Below are 16,951 nucleotides of genomic sequence, written 5' to 3' on the forward strand. Positions count from 1 at the left end.
AGTTTTTGCAGTATCGATCGAGGTTAAAGTGCAACAGTAAATAAGTAGGTCTAGAGAGTGAGGAGCTCAGAGCCAGCCTGAGGGTGTCGGCCTGAGGGTGCTGGCCGCCAGGGCCTGGGAGAGGAGCCAGCCCGACACCCCGTGCACCGAGGCCACTGCACCCGCCACCTCGCTCAGCCCTGCCTGGTCCACAGGGCTCCAGAGGACCTGGGTGTGGATTACATCGGCTGGCGTGCAGACTGGAGACAAAAGCCAGACAAGTAAATGGAACAAGGAAAATGTAATATAAAGGTGTGCTGACTAGTGACAAGGCCTCACACTGGGAAGGAATAAGAGCTCTGAAGAACACCGAGGACTCAGGGAGCGGTCCAGGGAAGGAGAGGACTTGGCTGGGACTCCGACCTCATGGAAAGGGTGTTCACAGGGTTTGGGGGCCCACCTCTGGTCCACAGGCAGGGCCCAGGCTGGAGAGCAGGACACCTCCCTCTAGGTGTCAGTGGAGCCCCTGGTGTCAGACACCACTTGCAGCCACGCCGCAGAACCAGAAGGGACAGCGCTCTGAACCAGGAAGAGAAGCTCCTTCCTTCTGCAATGTCTGTCTAGAAACTTTTTGTGACAAATCTGGTGAAAGAAGCATGTTTAAAGGCCCAGCTCCAGCATCTCAAAGCAGGGCAGGAAAGCGTGGATCCAGAGTCGAGGAGCAATACCTGGTTCTCTGGCTGCAGCAGTGTTTGCAACGGCCCCCAAATTGGAAATAGCCCAAATGCTCATCTATTAAAAGGGAGAATCAGACACCACATGGTAGAGGTGCACAGAGGAATAGCATGCTGCTGGGAAAAGGGAGGGAATTCCAGCCATGCGCAAACACATGGCTGAGTCTTGGAAACCTAAGCTGAGTGGGAAAAGAAGTCGCAGAAGGCAACATACTTACCAAACTTGACATCAAGCAAAAAGACATGGTCTATTGTTTACCCATACATACTTATATGGTGATGCTACTTGTAAATGAGCAAGATAATGAAAAATCAATATATCAGAGAGTGGTTACCTCCAGGGGAGAGACGGGGGAGGGATGGGAGGGGCAGGGTGGTTTCAGACATACTGGTAACATTCCAGTTGTGGTACTGACAGCAAGTTCACAAGCATCCATTTGGTTGCTGAACCTCATAATTTACACAAATGTAACGTCTCTTACATTGGTACCTGTGTCTGTGTCAAATATCACAATACAGTAAAAGGAATCAAATTGTGTAAGTGAGTCGGGGAGTTACCTGTCCCAGCCAACACCAGCTCCTGCTTAAAAGGTCTGAAAATCTGAATGGATACAGCGCAGTAGGAACCAGACCACACCAGGATGCTTGCTTGCCAAATGAACATAAATTTTGCAGAAACACGAGACAAATGTCCAGGACAGAGGAAGCTGTGGTTCCCCATCACCCTGTGGGGACCAGACCACCAGGATTCTGCCCAGCCCAGCCCAGCGCCAGCGTCCAGGCCCCAGCCTGAGCAGGCCGACTGCGCGGTTCCGTCCAGCCGAGCCGGCTGCCACTGTGTCCTAATTGTGCTCAGGGCCCGCGAGGTCCATGTCAGTGTAGTCTGATGCACAGTATGCAGACACAGATATCTAGACTTTGAACTGCGACAGACGTCCGGATGATAAAGAAACTTGAAACAAACCTCTGCCCAAGCTTCCTGGCAGGTTTAAGGGCTCACCCTTAACAAGAACAAAACCTGGGCCTTCTTGCAGGCTGCCCTTTTGCCCTGGATTTCCTGGGAGAAAGTGTTTTTAATGAACAGAATGTCTTACCTGTCCGTATCCTTCAGGACTCATCCCAGAAGCCACCGCCCTCAGACGCCGCTCCCACCTCACTGGGCGCAGCAGAGCCCAGGCTGTGGGCATTCTCGGGTGTCACCTCTTCTCTCCGCACCCACGGTGCTTTCTCCCCACTGCATCTGGGAGCATGGCAAGGGTAGGCTCCCAGCACCCAGCACTTTCCTGGCATGCAGCAGACACTCAACAACGCCTACTGCAAAAGTGAACATGAAAAATAAAATGAATACAACAAATGCATAATTTTTAGCTATAAGCCCAAATTTTGCTTGACTCATCATGACACCTGGTAGAGACTGATCCCCACTGTGGACCCTGCAAGATCAGGGGAACTACCCTAGTGCCTTTTCTCTCATGTCGGAAAGGCCCTCCAAGTGCCAGCTGTGCACCAGGGGCCACGTGACTGCAGGGGACATGTGGGTGAGTTGTCAGCACCTACCCTCAAGGGGTTTTCAACCAGAAGCACTGATGGCTGGTCACCAGAGAGCCAGCACTGGTGTTAGCATCACACCACTGTGAGGAGAGGTGAAGGACACCAAGTCTCTAATAGTCGTGGGCTCAGCGTGGAGAAGGTAGCCTCCGGGAGAAGTGGAAACCCTTTCTATTACATGAGCTACCTCTTAACGTCGTCCTGTTTATCATTCCCTTTAAAGCTAACTTGCATGCCAAGTTTCAGGGAACTGTCCCAATTTTATTCCTGGCTTCAGCCAACATTTCTGGAAAGTCAACACCGAAAGCTACCCTGACTTCCCTTAGTCCTCCGCCTATGGGGGAAAGGATGCTGAGGACAGAGGTCAGAAAAAGAACCCAGTCCTGCTTTTCAGCCTCTATTTTCTCTGGTCTCTTTGGCCTCTACCTCTCCAACAAAGCTTTAAAAAAAAAAAAATCCTAATTGGATAACCATCTGGGAAGCAAAAATAGAGGTGGGTTTCTTATACTAAAATTATATCAAACAAAACAAAATGAAAACATTAAAATACCAGAAACAAACATAGGTGCCGCTTTTATCTGGACCCAGGCAAGTTTTGTGCTCTCAAAAGTCATAAAGGAAAACAAGAAAGTGCTTAACACTGTAACACTTCTATATGGCAAAAATGAACTAAAACAAAACAAAAATAAACAGGTTCAAAACAAAGATAAACTGAGAAAAAATGAGAGCAAACACATGACAAAGTGCTAGTGTCTTTAATATGCAAAGAGCAGTTGCAAATCAATAAAAAAGAATACCTCAATAAAAATGGGTAAAGAACAGGTAATTTTTCAAAGACATACAAATGGCCAATTATATACAAATTTTTAAAAACTGTTTTCTTGATTGGTAGGATTTATAATACCTAACATTGACAAAGGTGTTTGTGGGAGTGTAAACTGGCACATATCCAGAGGCAAATTTGGTAAAAGAGATATCAAAATAGTAAATGTGTATATCTTTTATCTAGCAATCCCACTTCTAGGAATACATAAGAAAATAATTGGCCAACTGTTTAAAGATGTCTATGCAACATGTTCATCAAAGCATAGTATACATATATTTTTTTAACTTGAAGTCATTTGTCTTTCAATAATGGAAAAGAATGATTTTTAACTCTGAATCAAAATTTTATTTGGCTCATTATGACATTGAGTGTCATTATTAAGTAAGTAAATGATGGTACACTGATCCCATAGCACCCTGTCCTATTAGCCACTAGACATGATGACGTCCTTCTAGATTATCATAAAAATAGGACCAGAATATATTACTGAGCTTTAACAACAGCAACAGAAACGTCAGGACCGTCTCTAAATCCACAAAGAGATTCTGATTTGGAAGGATGTTCATCAAAATGTTAACAGTGCTTTAACTGTGTGTGGCTGGATTTAGGATAGTCTATTTTCTTCATTTTTTTTTTTTTTCAAATCTTTATATGGCAAGAAGGCATTGTTTTAAAATCAGAAAAACACAAGCTATTTTCATGAAAAAACAATTTAGCCCTGCCTTTCAAGTATGTCCAATCCAGCTACTACACTTGACTGCTGAGGTAGGAGATCCAGAGATATGCACACAGATTTATGGACATACAGAAGACAGATGTATGGAAACACTGCCTTCTGAGAACAGAAAAGTCACATTCTGAGGTGCAAGGGGAACTGCACGGTCCTTCCTTCCCATTGGAGTGATGACTCTTTCGAGCATCCCTAATGAGGCTAATGGACACGAGGAACGATGCACGGTAACATGCACTATAATGATTCAGAACATAAAAGCAGCCATCAGCCGAGGCTCTGGGTTTTCCGTGTCACAGGCTCTGCTAGAGCGTCTCTGCTTAGAATAGACGCTTCCCCAGGCTCACATTTACAGTAAATGTAATTACACTTTAATGGCATTCATCTCATTCTGTCACTTTTTCCAGGGCTCCTATTTTTAACCAGCACAATGGGAACATTTGTCCTCTGATTCACTGATGAGTTTTTAGGCCATGAGTCTGGCTTTTAAAATGACAGCACCTTTACTTAATCCCAGTGCTGATTTTTTAAATGGAATAACAGCCTGTAATTAAAACAACGGCGCAGAGGCAACCTCACAGGATAAGAATAGCGACTCGGGGCTGACTTCAGGTAGCGTGACCGTCAGCCGCGGTGCTGGAAGGCAGGAGATGGGAGACAAGCCTCTGATCCCGGCTCTGCGGCCTTGCGAGCCACTCCAAGGTCCTGCACTCAGTCCCTATGAAAAAGGGCAGTGATTCTGAGGTTCCTTTTGGTCAGGCCCACCCAGGGGGTGGACCAAAGTCAACCAGGGGCTTTGGCTCCTCTAAGGAATCTGGGGTGCCAGTTCTGCCCACTCAAGCAATGCCCAGGGGACTTCCAGAGCGGTTGGGGCTGGTGAGGCTCTCCTGTCCAATCAAATACCCATCCCTTGAATCTCAGCCTGCAGATGACAGCTTCCACCAGTAGAATGTGGTGGAAGTGACCTCCTGTGACGTCTGGGGTTCAGTCACAACAGGCTATCAGCTTCCTTCTGGCTCTCGAGCATCCAAGATGGGCAAAGCCAAGGCCATGACCCAGGCACAAGTAGGTTCTGGCTGATGGTCCCAGTGATCCCAGTCTTCAAGCCAGCCCGACCTGGCCCCACACACGTGCATGAAGGAGCCTTGGTATGTCATGGCCCTGGCCACCCGACTTACTCCCAGCACTCGTCTTCCTGGTTGAGGGCCCCAACATAGTGGAGCAAAGGAAAGCCACGCCTACTAGGTCCTGATCCGCAGAATTTGTGAACATAGCAAAAGGGTGGTTGTTTATGCCACTACGTTTGTGGTGGGCTGTGGGCAGTAATAGTGGCTGGTACTCTAGGTCTGATGAATGAATTCATATAATAAATACTTACCTAGTACCTAGTAGAGCGAGGCCCAGTACTGAGCAAGACACAAACAGGAGTTTCTGTCATAATTATAATATTAATCTTTACAACAGCCCTGTGAGGTCCATGCTATTACCATATATATTTTTTACAGTGGAGGAAACTGAAGACCAGAAAGGTTAAGTAACTTGCCCAACATCACACAGCCACCAAACAGCAAAGGTAGCTTTCAAACTGGGGTGATCCCGCTCTGGAACACACACCCTTAAACCACTTGGTAGGTCCTCCGGTTCTGCCCAGATCTTTGCAGTCTGAACTTTATGTATCAGCTCTACCTACAGACCCCGGAATCCAGTCAGTCTCCTTTGTTTCTTCCTGCCTTGCTTCGCTAAGCTGTGATCAGATGCTCTAGGGAAACCGACCTATTCTGCACACCTCGAGGAAAATCTACCAAGAAGACACTTTCTCCCTAGGAGAGGGCACGGTCATTATGCACCGTTCAGACCAGCCTCTCAGTGGCTCCTGGTCCTGACCTGATTTTTTTTTGCATGCCCCAGGCAGGAGCTAATTTACTTTGCTGCAGCCACACATGCAACCAGAGATTGCTTCTTGAGCTGTAAGCCCCTGCTCAGCAGCCGTTTTATTTGGGTGCCTGTTGAGTTCCCGAGTTCTTGTGCATTTACTCAGCAGGCCTGCTGTCTCTGAAAGAGGACACCGTGTGGCGGTGGCCTTGGAGAGCCTTCACGAGCTCTTACGTGTTGCATTTCTCTGCTTCTGCAAACACTGACACGCACCCATGAGCAAATCCTGACAAATAAAGGATAATCTTTGTGGACTTTCAGCAGCAACTTCCTTTCTTAAACTCTACTTCTGCCATTTAAAAGTTTTTCCTAAATCTACATGGACACAAACCCTGATCGTGGTGCCATTAGATCATGCAAAAATCCCATGCAGAAGTCTCCTGTATGCTAGGCACCAACCGAAAATTATCAAAACCTTCCCTGTCCAAACAAGTAAAAGCACCGAACAAAACTGGCAAAGCTTCTTACCCACCTACTGTCCTATTTGCAAAAGAACAAACTTATTAACTTAAAAATAGTCACCAACACAGGGCCTCCAAACAACACTGATTCTTCCCTCCCTCTGCCTTTCCATCCTTCTTTCCCTCTCTTCCTTCCTTCCTTTTTTCTTTCTTTAAACGGATGTGCTTATTGGGTTTAGGGTAAGAACTATGGAAGGTCACAAACACAAGCAGGTGCTGGGAAAGTGCTGGGTGGAATGGCATCTACCGTAAATCATACTGTGTGGCAAAATCGCTAGAACGGCAGATCATATGTGACTCAGACTTCATTTTGAAGAAATTCGCCACCCCCCACCCAATCCATTATTTACTGATGGAAGCATAAAATGTGTCCACTAACACTGAAAGTTCATTCTCCCAAGACCTCCCACTGCCAAAAATATGTCTGGCTGAAGAGAGGCGGGAGGGTCTGCTGAGGGAAGTGAGGGGAGAGTGCACAAGAAGCCCTGGAGGGAGTTCCCAAGTTCAGGGGACTTCCATCTGCTTAGCGACCTGCCAGCTGTTGCTGCTTCTCTCTCTGACTCGCTCTAACCCAATGGAAAATGGAAAACGTGCCTTCGAGCCCAGCGATCCTTCTCCTCCTGTGTCTGCACGTGGTCACAGGCTTCTGTGAGCTGGACGTCATTCTGGAAGAATTCCCAGCTTGGGTCCCGGAAGAGAAGAGCAACAGCCCAGATGCCTCACAGCCCTGCACCTGGTCCTCCTTCCTTGTGGAGGCCGGTCCTGTAACTGAGAGGGTGCATCCATTAAGATAACACTGAGATAACATGATCAACTGTTACGCAGTAGAGACTTCAAAGAGAGAAAAATCAATGCAAAAATATCCCAGCATTTAATCCAAGTGGAGGAGACTTGTCCTGGAAAGTGATAAATGAAATTCTGTGAGAACATAAAAGTCTCATATGCTTTTGGCAGAGAAATTTTACTCACTAGGACATCAAGAAAGTAAAGGATAATTTAGAGAGGGATGGGTATTTCCTAACATCCTAAGCAAAATGTAAAAGAGCAGAGAAAAAATAGAATACAGAGAAGAATTACGTTATGGTGGAAATATAAAAGGGAAGAAAACTACATGAAGTTCCCCAAATAAGAACGTTAAGAGATGTAATTTAAGATTCTTCCTAAATTGTATGGACAAACTTACTGTAAGAGTTTCTGGGTCATGTGAGGCCCAATTTATAATCACAAGTACCAGAACCAAGCAATTAACCTCAAATGAGCAAATCTACCTCAATGCCAAAGCCTCTAGGCTTTCAAAACATAGGCTGCTGCTGCTGTCGATGGTGATTACTGTTATTACAACATCAAAGACACTAAGGCATCAGCAGACTGTTCTTAGCACGTCACAAATCTTAGCTCGTCACAAATCTTAGCTCATTTAATCCTCACGATAACCGTCTGGGTTGGATCCTTTTTACAGATGAGAAAACTGAGGCACAGGGAGGTTAAACACACTATAATGGCACCATGAGAAGCGACCAGTTCTGCTGTGGGTGGTGATAAAGATGAAGCTGTGTGCTCCACTCACGAAGGTTGGTCCTTGGGGTAATCTGGAGTCACTCCAGGTTTCAGGGTGTAGTCCTCAGCCTGAGATATTCAAGGTTATCCTTTAATTTAGAGATTATCAAGTCTCAGGGATGGATCTGTACTAACCACTATAATTCAGATTTAATTATAAACCAGGACACAAATTTACGAGAGGTTCCTAAACTTCCATTGGTTCACAGCTCAGAAACTTTTTCACTGTGCCCCTAAGCCGAAAGAAATATGTAAATTTCTTTTATTCAGTAGTTAAGGCCAAACAACTTAATAAGCACTTATGCCCTAAAAACTTTTAGCTGTTTGAATATACATATATAAACTGAAAGAAAAATACATTTATGACTTATTAACGTGATGTGAGTGCCTGCTGGCCACGGCACACTTCCTCCACCTTGGAATTTGACGCTGCCACCCTCATTTCCTGCTCCATGTTGATTTTTCGGCTGTACCTGCTTTTAGCTCAGCAACCGCCGAAAACCCAGCTTTGGAAAAATGACATCATCAAACGAGAGGCAGCACAAGCTGATGAGGAAGCTGTGAACCCCTTGGAGCTAGTAGCTCCTGCAGTGTTGGATAAATGTGCAGTATTGCTGTTTCCCTTGACAACGCAGACTATCCTGTTTCCATTAACTTGTTGGAATCTGGGGTAATTTAGCACAGAGTTTGGGAACTGCGTTAATTTACTGTAAGAAACATAACTGCCAAGTGTACAGGAAATTCTCACATTTTCTTTTCGGTAGCATTGGGAAACCAAAACAGAATCAGAAAATCTTTGGGACTCAAAGTCAGTAAGGAGTGGTAACAAGGAGCTAACAGATCTACCCCCGACTCTGATTTAGTTACTGCACTTAGAATGTAGTCCAGTCCAGTTCAACTTGCTTGTGGGTGTGTGTGTACGTGTGTGTGTTTGTGTTTATGACTCTACTTCATTTGTATCTCAAATCGAAGGGACAGAACAAACAGTTGCAAGTTGTTTCTTCTTTTCTATAACATTTGCAAAAAGGCAAAGGACTGATTTGTTAATTATTCAACTTTTTACTAACTACAACTTTTTATAGATATATTTTGAAATGTTTCTTTAAAATTTTTAAAATCACCAGCTCAGAAAAAGTTACCTACAAAAAAGAAGTATTGGTTTTTAATTTTTAAAAAACACTGTATTTGCTTTAATAGGTATACAAAGAATAGTAGCAGCATTTTTTTCCTAGTAGGAAGCTGGTATTTTCAACATTTTAAATGTCAACGAATGGGTTCAGAGTTAATGATCTGCTTTTAAAATTAAAAGCTAGAATGGTTAAGTTAGAATAGCCTAATGCATCTCCCACATCTACTGTGGGATGAAACCTACTCATTTCATCAACTCCAAGCACCTTTCCCCACACTTCTGAGGTCAGGGTGCGTCTGCAGTGACTGCTGCCCAGGCAGCTGTGGGGATCAAGTTGTTTCGCCTGCCACCTTCTGGTAGGATCAAGGAAGTGCCAGCATCCAAACTAGCAGGACAGGGCGTCAGAGCTGGACTCTGAATGAAACAACATTTTAGGACTGCCTTAATCAGTTTATTTTGCTTCTGTTTTCCTTTGTATGTCTGCACAAGAGTGATATATGACAAAAATTGATGTCTGAATATGTGTAAGCAAGCTCTTTAAACGTATAAAATAGAATGAGCTTCCAGGCAAGCTCACCCTGGCATTACACCACCAGCATTCCACCTAAAGGCTCACACTGGGTCTGTCTGTCCAGGTCCTTCCCTCGGACACCAACACTTGCTCAGCCTTCATGCAGGTGCAGCCCAGAAGTGAACGGGCGTCCGCTCCCCTGGGAGCACTGTCAACAGAGTGGGTCAGGATTGGGAGGTAAGTGACCCAGCCTCCTCCCTGTGGGTGGACAACTCTGCGTGCTTCTTGGAAGGCCCTGAGGGATGGACTTCCCACTGCTGACAGCACTGACTGCAGATTCTCACCCTCATGCTGGCCTGTCCCCTCCCCTGCCTCCTGGGTCTCCTCTTACTCTGCACCCCAAATCTTGGCTCAGGCTCCACATGTGGGCAGACTTGAGCCCTTTCATTTAATTCTGGCACTTGACCACAGACAGATGACAATCAAGAACTGAGCACCACCTTTCTTACGTTAGTTACAACTTCTGGTTTGATGTGATTGATGAACCACCATATTGTTTAAAGTCAACTTTATTTTTTAGTATAGTGTTAGCTTTACAGAAAAATTAAGCAGATAGTAGAGAGACTTCCCATACACCCTGCGCCCAAATCCTCTATTATTACATCTTACATTAATATGGGACATTTGTTACAGTTAATGAATCAATATTGATAATTATTCATTCAAGTCCATACTTTACTTAGAATTCTTTCATTCTTCTGTTCTAGAATCTCATCAGGACACCACATTAAGTAGTCACATCTCCTTCAGCGCCTCTTGAGAGGTCACAGTTTCTCAGATTTCCCTTGTTTTTGATGACCTTGACCATTTTGAATTTTGTCAGCTGTTTTACAGAACATTCCTCAATTGGGATTTGTCAGATGTTTGTGCACAGTTATGAGTTTTAGAGGGAGAAAGACCGAAGCGTTTACCTTGTATTATCTTCATCTTGTCATATCCAGGGTCCATACTAACAACATGCCTTATCGCCAGTGACCTTGACCTTGGCCACCTGGCTGAGATAGAACTTGCCAACTTTCTGCACTGCCAAGCCATTCTCCCCAACCCTTTCCAAACTGAACACTTCGGAAGGAAGTCACCTTGTGCAGCTCATGCTTGAAGAATGGAACAGCTTACGTGCAGATTATCTGCATAAATTATTCAGAATTCTGCATGGGGGGGTGATCTCTTCTCCCCAACATGTTTATCTATTCAATCAGTTGGATATTTACTTTATACTCTGGGTTATAATCTGATATTTTGTTGCTCAAAATGTTTAGCCATGAGATCCTTCAGCCACCTCCTGCATCCCTTTGACACAGTTCTATCATTGTGGTTTTTCGTTTTGTTTTGAGCACTTCTCTACTTTCTGGCACTACCAGGTGATCCAGGCTAATCTATTTCCTGCTCTGTTTTTTTTTTTTAACATTTTTTATTGAGTTATAGTCATTTTACAACGTTGTGTCAAATTCCAGTGTAGAGCACAATTTTTCAGTTACACATGAACACACATATATTCATTGTCACATTTTTTTCACTGTGAGCTACAAGATCTTGTATATATTTCCCTGTGCTATACAGTATAATCTTGTTTATCTATTCTACGTATGCCTGTCAGTATCTACAAATTTTGAAATCCCAGTCTATCCCTTCCCACAAGTTTGTATTCTATGTCTATGAGTCTGTTTCTGTTTTGTATTTTTTTCTTTTTTTTAGATTCCACATATATGAGCGATCTCATATGGTATTTTTCTTTCTCTTTCTGGCTTACTTCACTTAGAATGACATTCTCCAGGGACATCCATGTTGCTGCAAATGGCGTTATGTTGTTGGTTTTTATGGCTGAATAGTATTCCATTGTAAAAATATACCACATCTTCTTTATCCAGTCATCTGTTGATGGACATCTAGGCTGTTTCCATGTCTTGGCTATTGTAAATAGTGCCACTATGAACATTGGGGTGCCGGTGTCTTTTTGAAGTAGGGTTCCTTCTGGATATATGCCCAGGAGCGGGATTCCTGGGTCATATGGTAAGTCTAGTCCTAGTCTTTTGAGGAATCTCCATACTGTTTTCCATAGTGGCTGCTCTGGTTTTAGATTCAGCCACTTCTGTAAAGAGCTCTGGTTCCTTTTTTTGGCAATATTAGAAATTAATATCTGAGTGATAGGTGTGGTCTTTATTACTGGGGTGTCATTGCTTTTCAGTCCCTGCAACTGAGAGCAAGGAAATGTGTTTACTAATCTGCGTATACACACTATCTACACATGCTACCACTTGTGCCTGTATTAAGTTAGACAGGAGTTCACACTGATGGCTCCAACTCTAATCCATTACACTTGGATCGCTCCAGCCTCCTCCTCCAGCTTATCTGTAACTTCATGCTCCAAAAGTGAGAAACCTGGCTCCCATCAGCTGCTGTCCACTTGTTTAAACCTGGTATATGACAGCAGTATCAGAACTATTAACATGTGCCAATGTGAGAAATAACTTTATCAGCTGGAGTACCGTATTTAAGTACACATTTCTTTTGTCTTTCATCTTACAGACTCCACTCATTTCCAAGGTTACCTGGGTCAGCACCTTTCCCCTAACCCCTTCCATGAGGTTGTTTCAAACACTTCTAAGAGAGTTAATTGTTTTACTACATTCTGTATTCCATCCATGTAGCCCCTGACTCCCTTAGAGATTTTTTTAATTTGCATACATTAAGAGTCACTGTGCTGTAAAGTTCTATGGGTTTTGACAAATGCAAAATGTCGTACCTCCACCATCGTTTCATTCAGAATAGTTTCACTGTCCTAAAAATCCTTCGTGCTTCACCTATTCAACCCTCCCACCCGCCCCCGAACCCCTGATCTTTTTAACATCTCCACAGCTTTGCCTTCTCCAGAACATCAAATAATTAGAATCACACCACAGACAGTCTTTTCAGACTCTTATTTCACTCAGCATTGATGCTTTTTGTGGCTTGGTAGCTCATTTCTTTTTACCACTGAATTACCTTCCATTGTATCAAATTATAATTTGTTTAGATATTTATCTACTGATAGACATTCTGGTTGTTTGGGTTTTGGTCATTATAAACAAAGCTGCTATAAACATTTGTGTGCAGATTTTTGTGTGGACGTAAGTTTCATATAAGTTGGGTAAACACGTAGGGGCATGACTCCTGGATCATATGGTAAGACTATGAAGAGTATTTATTATCCATTCATACTTACTGTGCTTACTGTTTTAGGTTTATTTCTAGCATCCTCTTTTGGGCTTTCTATGATTCTGCCTTTTCTGTTTCTTTTTATTCTTCAATCTAGTCTTTTTTTTTTAATTGACTGAGCCCCCCTCACACACATACATATACTACTTTAAGTTACATACTTTTTTTCTTTCACTGCTACTTGAATATTTTAACATGCATAACCTTTTGACTATTTATAAGTGTCTAAGAACATTTAAGCCCCAATTAAGCCCCCTTCAATTTGTGTTATTTTGTCCTGTTTTTCAGTTCTATTTTGTCTTAATATCATATTATTCATATTGTTTTGTGAAGTCAATGCTCATTCAGATTTACCCATCTTTTGGTCACTATGCTTTCTCGAGTCTCAGAGCTTTCATTAGTTCATTGTCCTTCTGCAAAAGTAAATCCTCTACATTTCCTTTAGTGAGAGTCTACTGACGATAAATGTACTCACCCTATGTCTGAAATATCCATTTCAACCTCATTCCTAAGATATAGCTTCACTGGGTATTAATGATTTTTTTAATTGAAGCATAGTTGATTTACAATGTTGTGTAAATTTCTGGTGTACAGCATAGTGATTCAGTTATACATATATATTCTTTTTCATATTCTTTATCATTATAGGTTATTACAAGATACTGAATACAGTTCCCTGTGCTAAACAGTGGGTGTTCACTTTTTATCTATTTTATATATAGTAGTATGTATCTGCAAATCCCAAACTCCTAATTTATCCCTCTTTCCCTGCCCCCAGGTAACCATGTTTGTTTTCTGTGTCTGTCTGTTTCTGTTTTGTAAATAAGTTCATTTGTGCCATTTTTTTAGAGTCCACATATAAGTGATATCCTGATATTTGTCTTTGTCTGGCTTACTTCACTTAGTATGATTATCTCTAGGTCCATCCATGTTGCTGCAAATGGCATTATTTGATTACTTTTTATGGCTGAGTAGTATTCCACTGTATAAATATACCACAACTTCTTTATCCAGTCATCTAACAATGGATATTTAGGTTGTTCCCATGTCTTGGCTGTTGTAAATAGTGCTGCTATGAACATTGGGGTGCATATATCTTTTCAGATTAGTTTTCCCGAGATACATGCCCAGGAGTGGGATTGCTGGATCTTATGGTAAGTCTATTTTTAGTTTTTTAAGAAATCTCCATACTGTTTTCCATAGTGGCTGCACCAATTTACATTCCCACCAACAGTATAGGAGGGTTTCTTTTTCTCCACACCCTCTCCAGCATTTATCATTTGTGGACTTCTTAATGATGACCATTCTGACTGGTATGAGGTGATACCTCATTGTGGTTTTGACTTGCATTTCTCTGATAACTGGCAATACTGAGTATCTTTTCATGTTCCTATTGGCCATCTGTGTGTCTTCACTGGATAAATCTTTAGGTTTTCTGCCCATTTTTTGATTTGTTTGTTTGTGTTTTTGTTATTGAGTTGTATGAGCTGTTTGCACATTCTGGAGATAAAACCTTTGTCTGTTGCATTGTTCGCAAATATTTTCTCCCATTCCATAGGTTGTATTTTTGTTTTGTTTATGGTTTCCTTTGCTGTGTAAATACTGTAAGTTTAATTAGGTCCCATTTATTTTTTTCCATATCCTTGGTAGACTGACCTAGGAGAACACTGCGATGATTTATGTCAGAGAAAACAATTCCTGATTAGTAGTTTTTGTCTTGTCTCTTCTTGGCCCATAGATCACTGTTCCAGTGTTCTGGCTTTCACTGCTGCTGCTGAGAAGGCAGTGGGCCTGTTATGTGTTTGTAGGTAATCCGACTTTTCCTACTGCGTTTGACATTCTGCAGTTTCACTATATATATGCTGTGGATTCCTCACTTACTTGACATTTATACAGCTTTCTGAGTTTGAGGGTTGATGTCCTTCATCAATTCTGGAAAAATCAACCTTCATCTTCCCAAATATTGCCTATATCCAATATTCTCCTTTTAAAATTCTAAGAGATATGTTAGACCTTCTCAGCCTCTCCTCCACATCTCTTAGCCTCTTACGTTTCCTCCTGTTTGTCTCTGTGTGTTACCCACAGGGTGATCATTTGGCTCTGCTTTCCAGTTTATTAGTTCTTTCTTCCACTGGATATTTTTATAAGGCATTTATATGAGCAACTCTTCTTTACTCCTTTCTTTAAACATATTAAATGTACTCACTTTTTTTTTTTGTCTTGAAAACTCTACTTCTCTAAATCTTTGCAGTCTGATTGCACCGTTTTCTGCTGGCTTTCATTCAGGATGCCTTATATGAGGCATAGTGTGATTTGTGGGTTTCTGATTTATGACTCTGAGTTCATGTCCTATGGAGAGTGTCTGAGCCTAAATTAAAGTTGCTCTTCTCGTGTGGGTATGCAGCTGCTTTGGCCCTCAGCCCGAGGGTGTTACCAACTTAGGACCTCTTTAAGAACTTGGCATGAGAAATGTTTAGACCACGTGTACCCTGGGAATTCAAACCACATGGGAGAAGGCGTGTAAGTGACTTCTTAGGGATCCCTACTTGTGTTCCTCTCCTTTCCAACTACTGCCAGTTCCCCCCAAGACTGAAGGCAGTCCTCTGGGATTCCAGCTGTTTGCAAGAGGATCCTCCTGCAGGGTTCCCCAGGCTTACCTCCTGCCACCTGTCCCCCACAAGTCCATTCTCACAGAAGCTCAGTATCACCAAGATCCGGCACATGCCCCTGGGAGTAAACGAGCTGAAGGCTCACTGACCTTTCTGCAGTTTAGCTTTCACTTTGTTTTTGGCCTCAGAGGATGAATTCTTTTCTTGATGACTCAGTGGCACATTTAAGAACATTAAAAAAAAAGTTTCATCCAACATGTTGAGTTATCATCAGGCGGGCCGTTCAGAGTACCTAGTCTTTTCACAGAGTCTGATCCATGAAGTTACTGAAAGGCAATGAGGATGAAGTGGAGGAAGGGACTCTGCACTGCTCTGTTCTGTGGAGCAATTTGAAAGCAAAGAGTGGAAAGCGAGCACGGCTGTAGTTCTGACTGATGATGGGCGGGGGCTTTAACGGGAGATGCATCAGCTACTTCTAAGAGAAACCAAGATGGAAGTTCTTTCTTTCCCAGTAACAGAGGTCCAGAGAGGGCAGTCAAGAGCTGGCCTACAGGGGCTCCAGTGTCATCAGGAATATCATCCCCCCACTCTGGCTCTGTAAGCACACCTGTGGCCCAGGTGGGCTGCAATCACATCTACACCTCAGTTAGAGGGCAGAGGGGGTTAAGCCCAAAAAGGGCACATGCCACGTGTCTGTCCCTCTTAAGAAGCTTGTCCAGAACTCCCAGCCAACTTCTGGCCACCGCCCTCTGGCAGTCCGAGCCTGCAGGGAGGCTGGGGGTTTACTCTTAGCTGGTCCCACTGCTGCTCGAGCAGAGCTGGAGAATCTCAGTCTGTGGCAGGGAACAGTCTCCGCCACCCAATCAGAACACTTACTGCCTGAGGCCTCACATCAAGGGAGAGACGGAGACAAGATGATGATTTACTGGAACAAAGTCCTAAAGAGTGTGGGAGAGAACAGGGTCAAACATGCAGAGGGATGGCTTAGACACGTCCTCACTGGAGACAATGCAGAGAAGAGAAGACGAGGCTGCTGCAGCAGCGGGAGGTGGGGGCTGGACCCAGGGAACTCCTCACAGCACACAAGGGACAGGTCCCCGTGGAGTCACTGAGTGGGGGCAGTGTGCAGAGGGTAGAAAGCCTGCACCCTGGCGGTGTGAACACAAACACCAAGAATGCGTGTCGAAAGCCACCTGTCAAAAAGGCTGTATTTATTTATAACAACTGATTCCCGTAAGCAGGACAAAATCGCTGTCATAGGAACATGTTTCTAAAGTAGGCAACACAACTCACAACACATTTGGCCTGTCACACCTGAAAACTGTCAAAATTTGAGATTGTTACAGAAGAGAACTGAACTGAAAGCTGGAGGTGATAAATGACAAAAGGTTGAGGCATCAGTGACAGAGGACCCCCTCCTAAGCACCCCTTTCACATCTCTCATAAAGGGCCTTTGCATCCAGGACAACTTCTCTGAGGTACCTGGGGAAGGAGACCCCCTGGGGAGCCACTGTCTGCAACCGCAGCACGTGAGAGTGTGGATTCAGGTGTGCGTGAGGCAGGTCTGTGCGACCTAACTATACCCTTCTTCTCCTCCACAAAATAAGGAAAATCAGGAAGAATCAATTGTTATTTGATTACACAGTCAGCCCTCCACATCTGCGGATTCAACCAGCCATG

At 43.6% G+C, this 16,951-nt stretch overlaps 2 protein-coding genes across 2 annotated transcripts in view; both read right to left on the reverse strand.

The window, feature by feature from the left end:
- Positions 1-2,000, reverse strand: part of NPAS2 (neuronal PAS domain protein 2) — a 264,189-nt gene extending 262,189 nt beyond the window's left edge. Inside the window, exon 1 of the mRNA XM_074354714.1 lies at positions 1,808-2,000. The gene's annotated coding sequence lies outside the window, so the exon portion shown is untranslated. The remainder of the gene's footprint in view (positions 1-1,807) is intronic.
- The window catches only part of RPL31 (ribosomal protein L31), a 311,150-nt gene that overhangs the window by 270,284 nt on the left and 23,915 nt on the right, over positions 1-16,951 (reverse strand). The gene's annotated exons all lie outside the window — the stretch shown is intronic.

This window comes from Camelus bactrianus, chromosome 28 (assembly GCF_048773025.1).
Source record: "Camelus bactrianus isolate YW-2024 breed Bactrian camel chromosome 28, ASM4877302v1, whole genome shotgun sequence".
NCBI classification, from domain to species: domain Eukaryota; kingdom Metazoa; phylum Chordata; class Mammalia; order Artiodactyla; family Camelidae; genus Camelus; species Camelus bactrianus.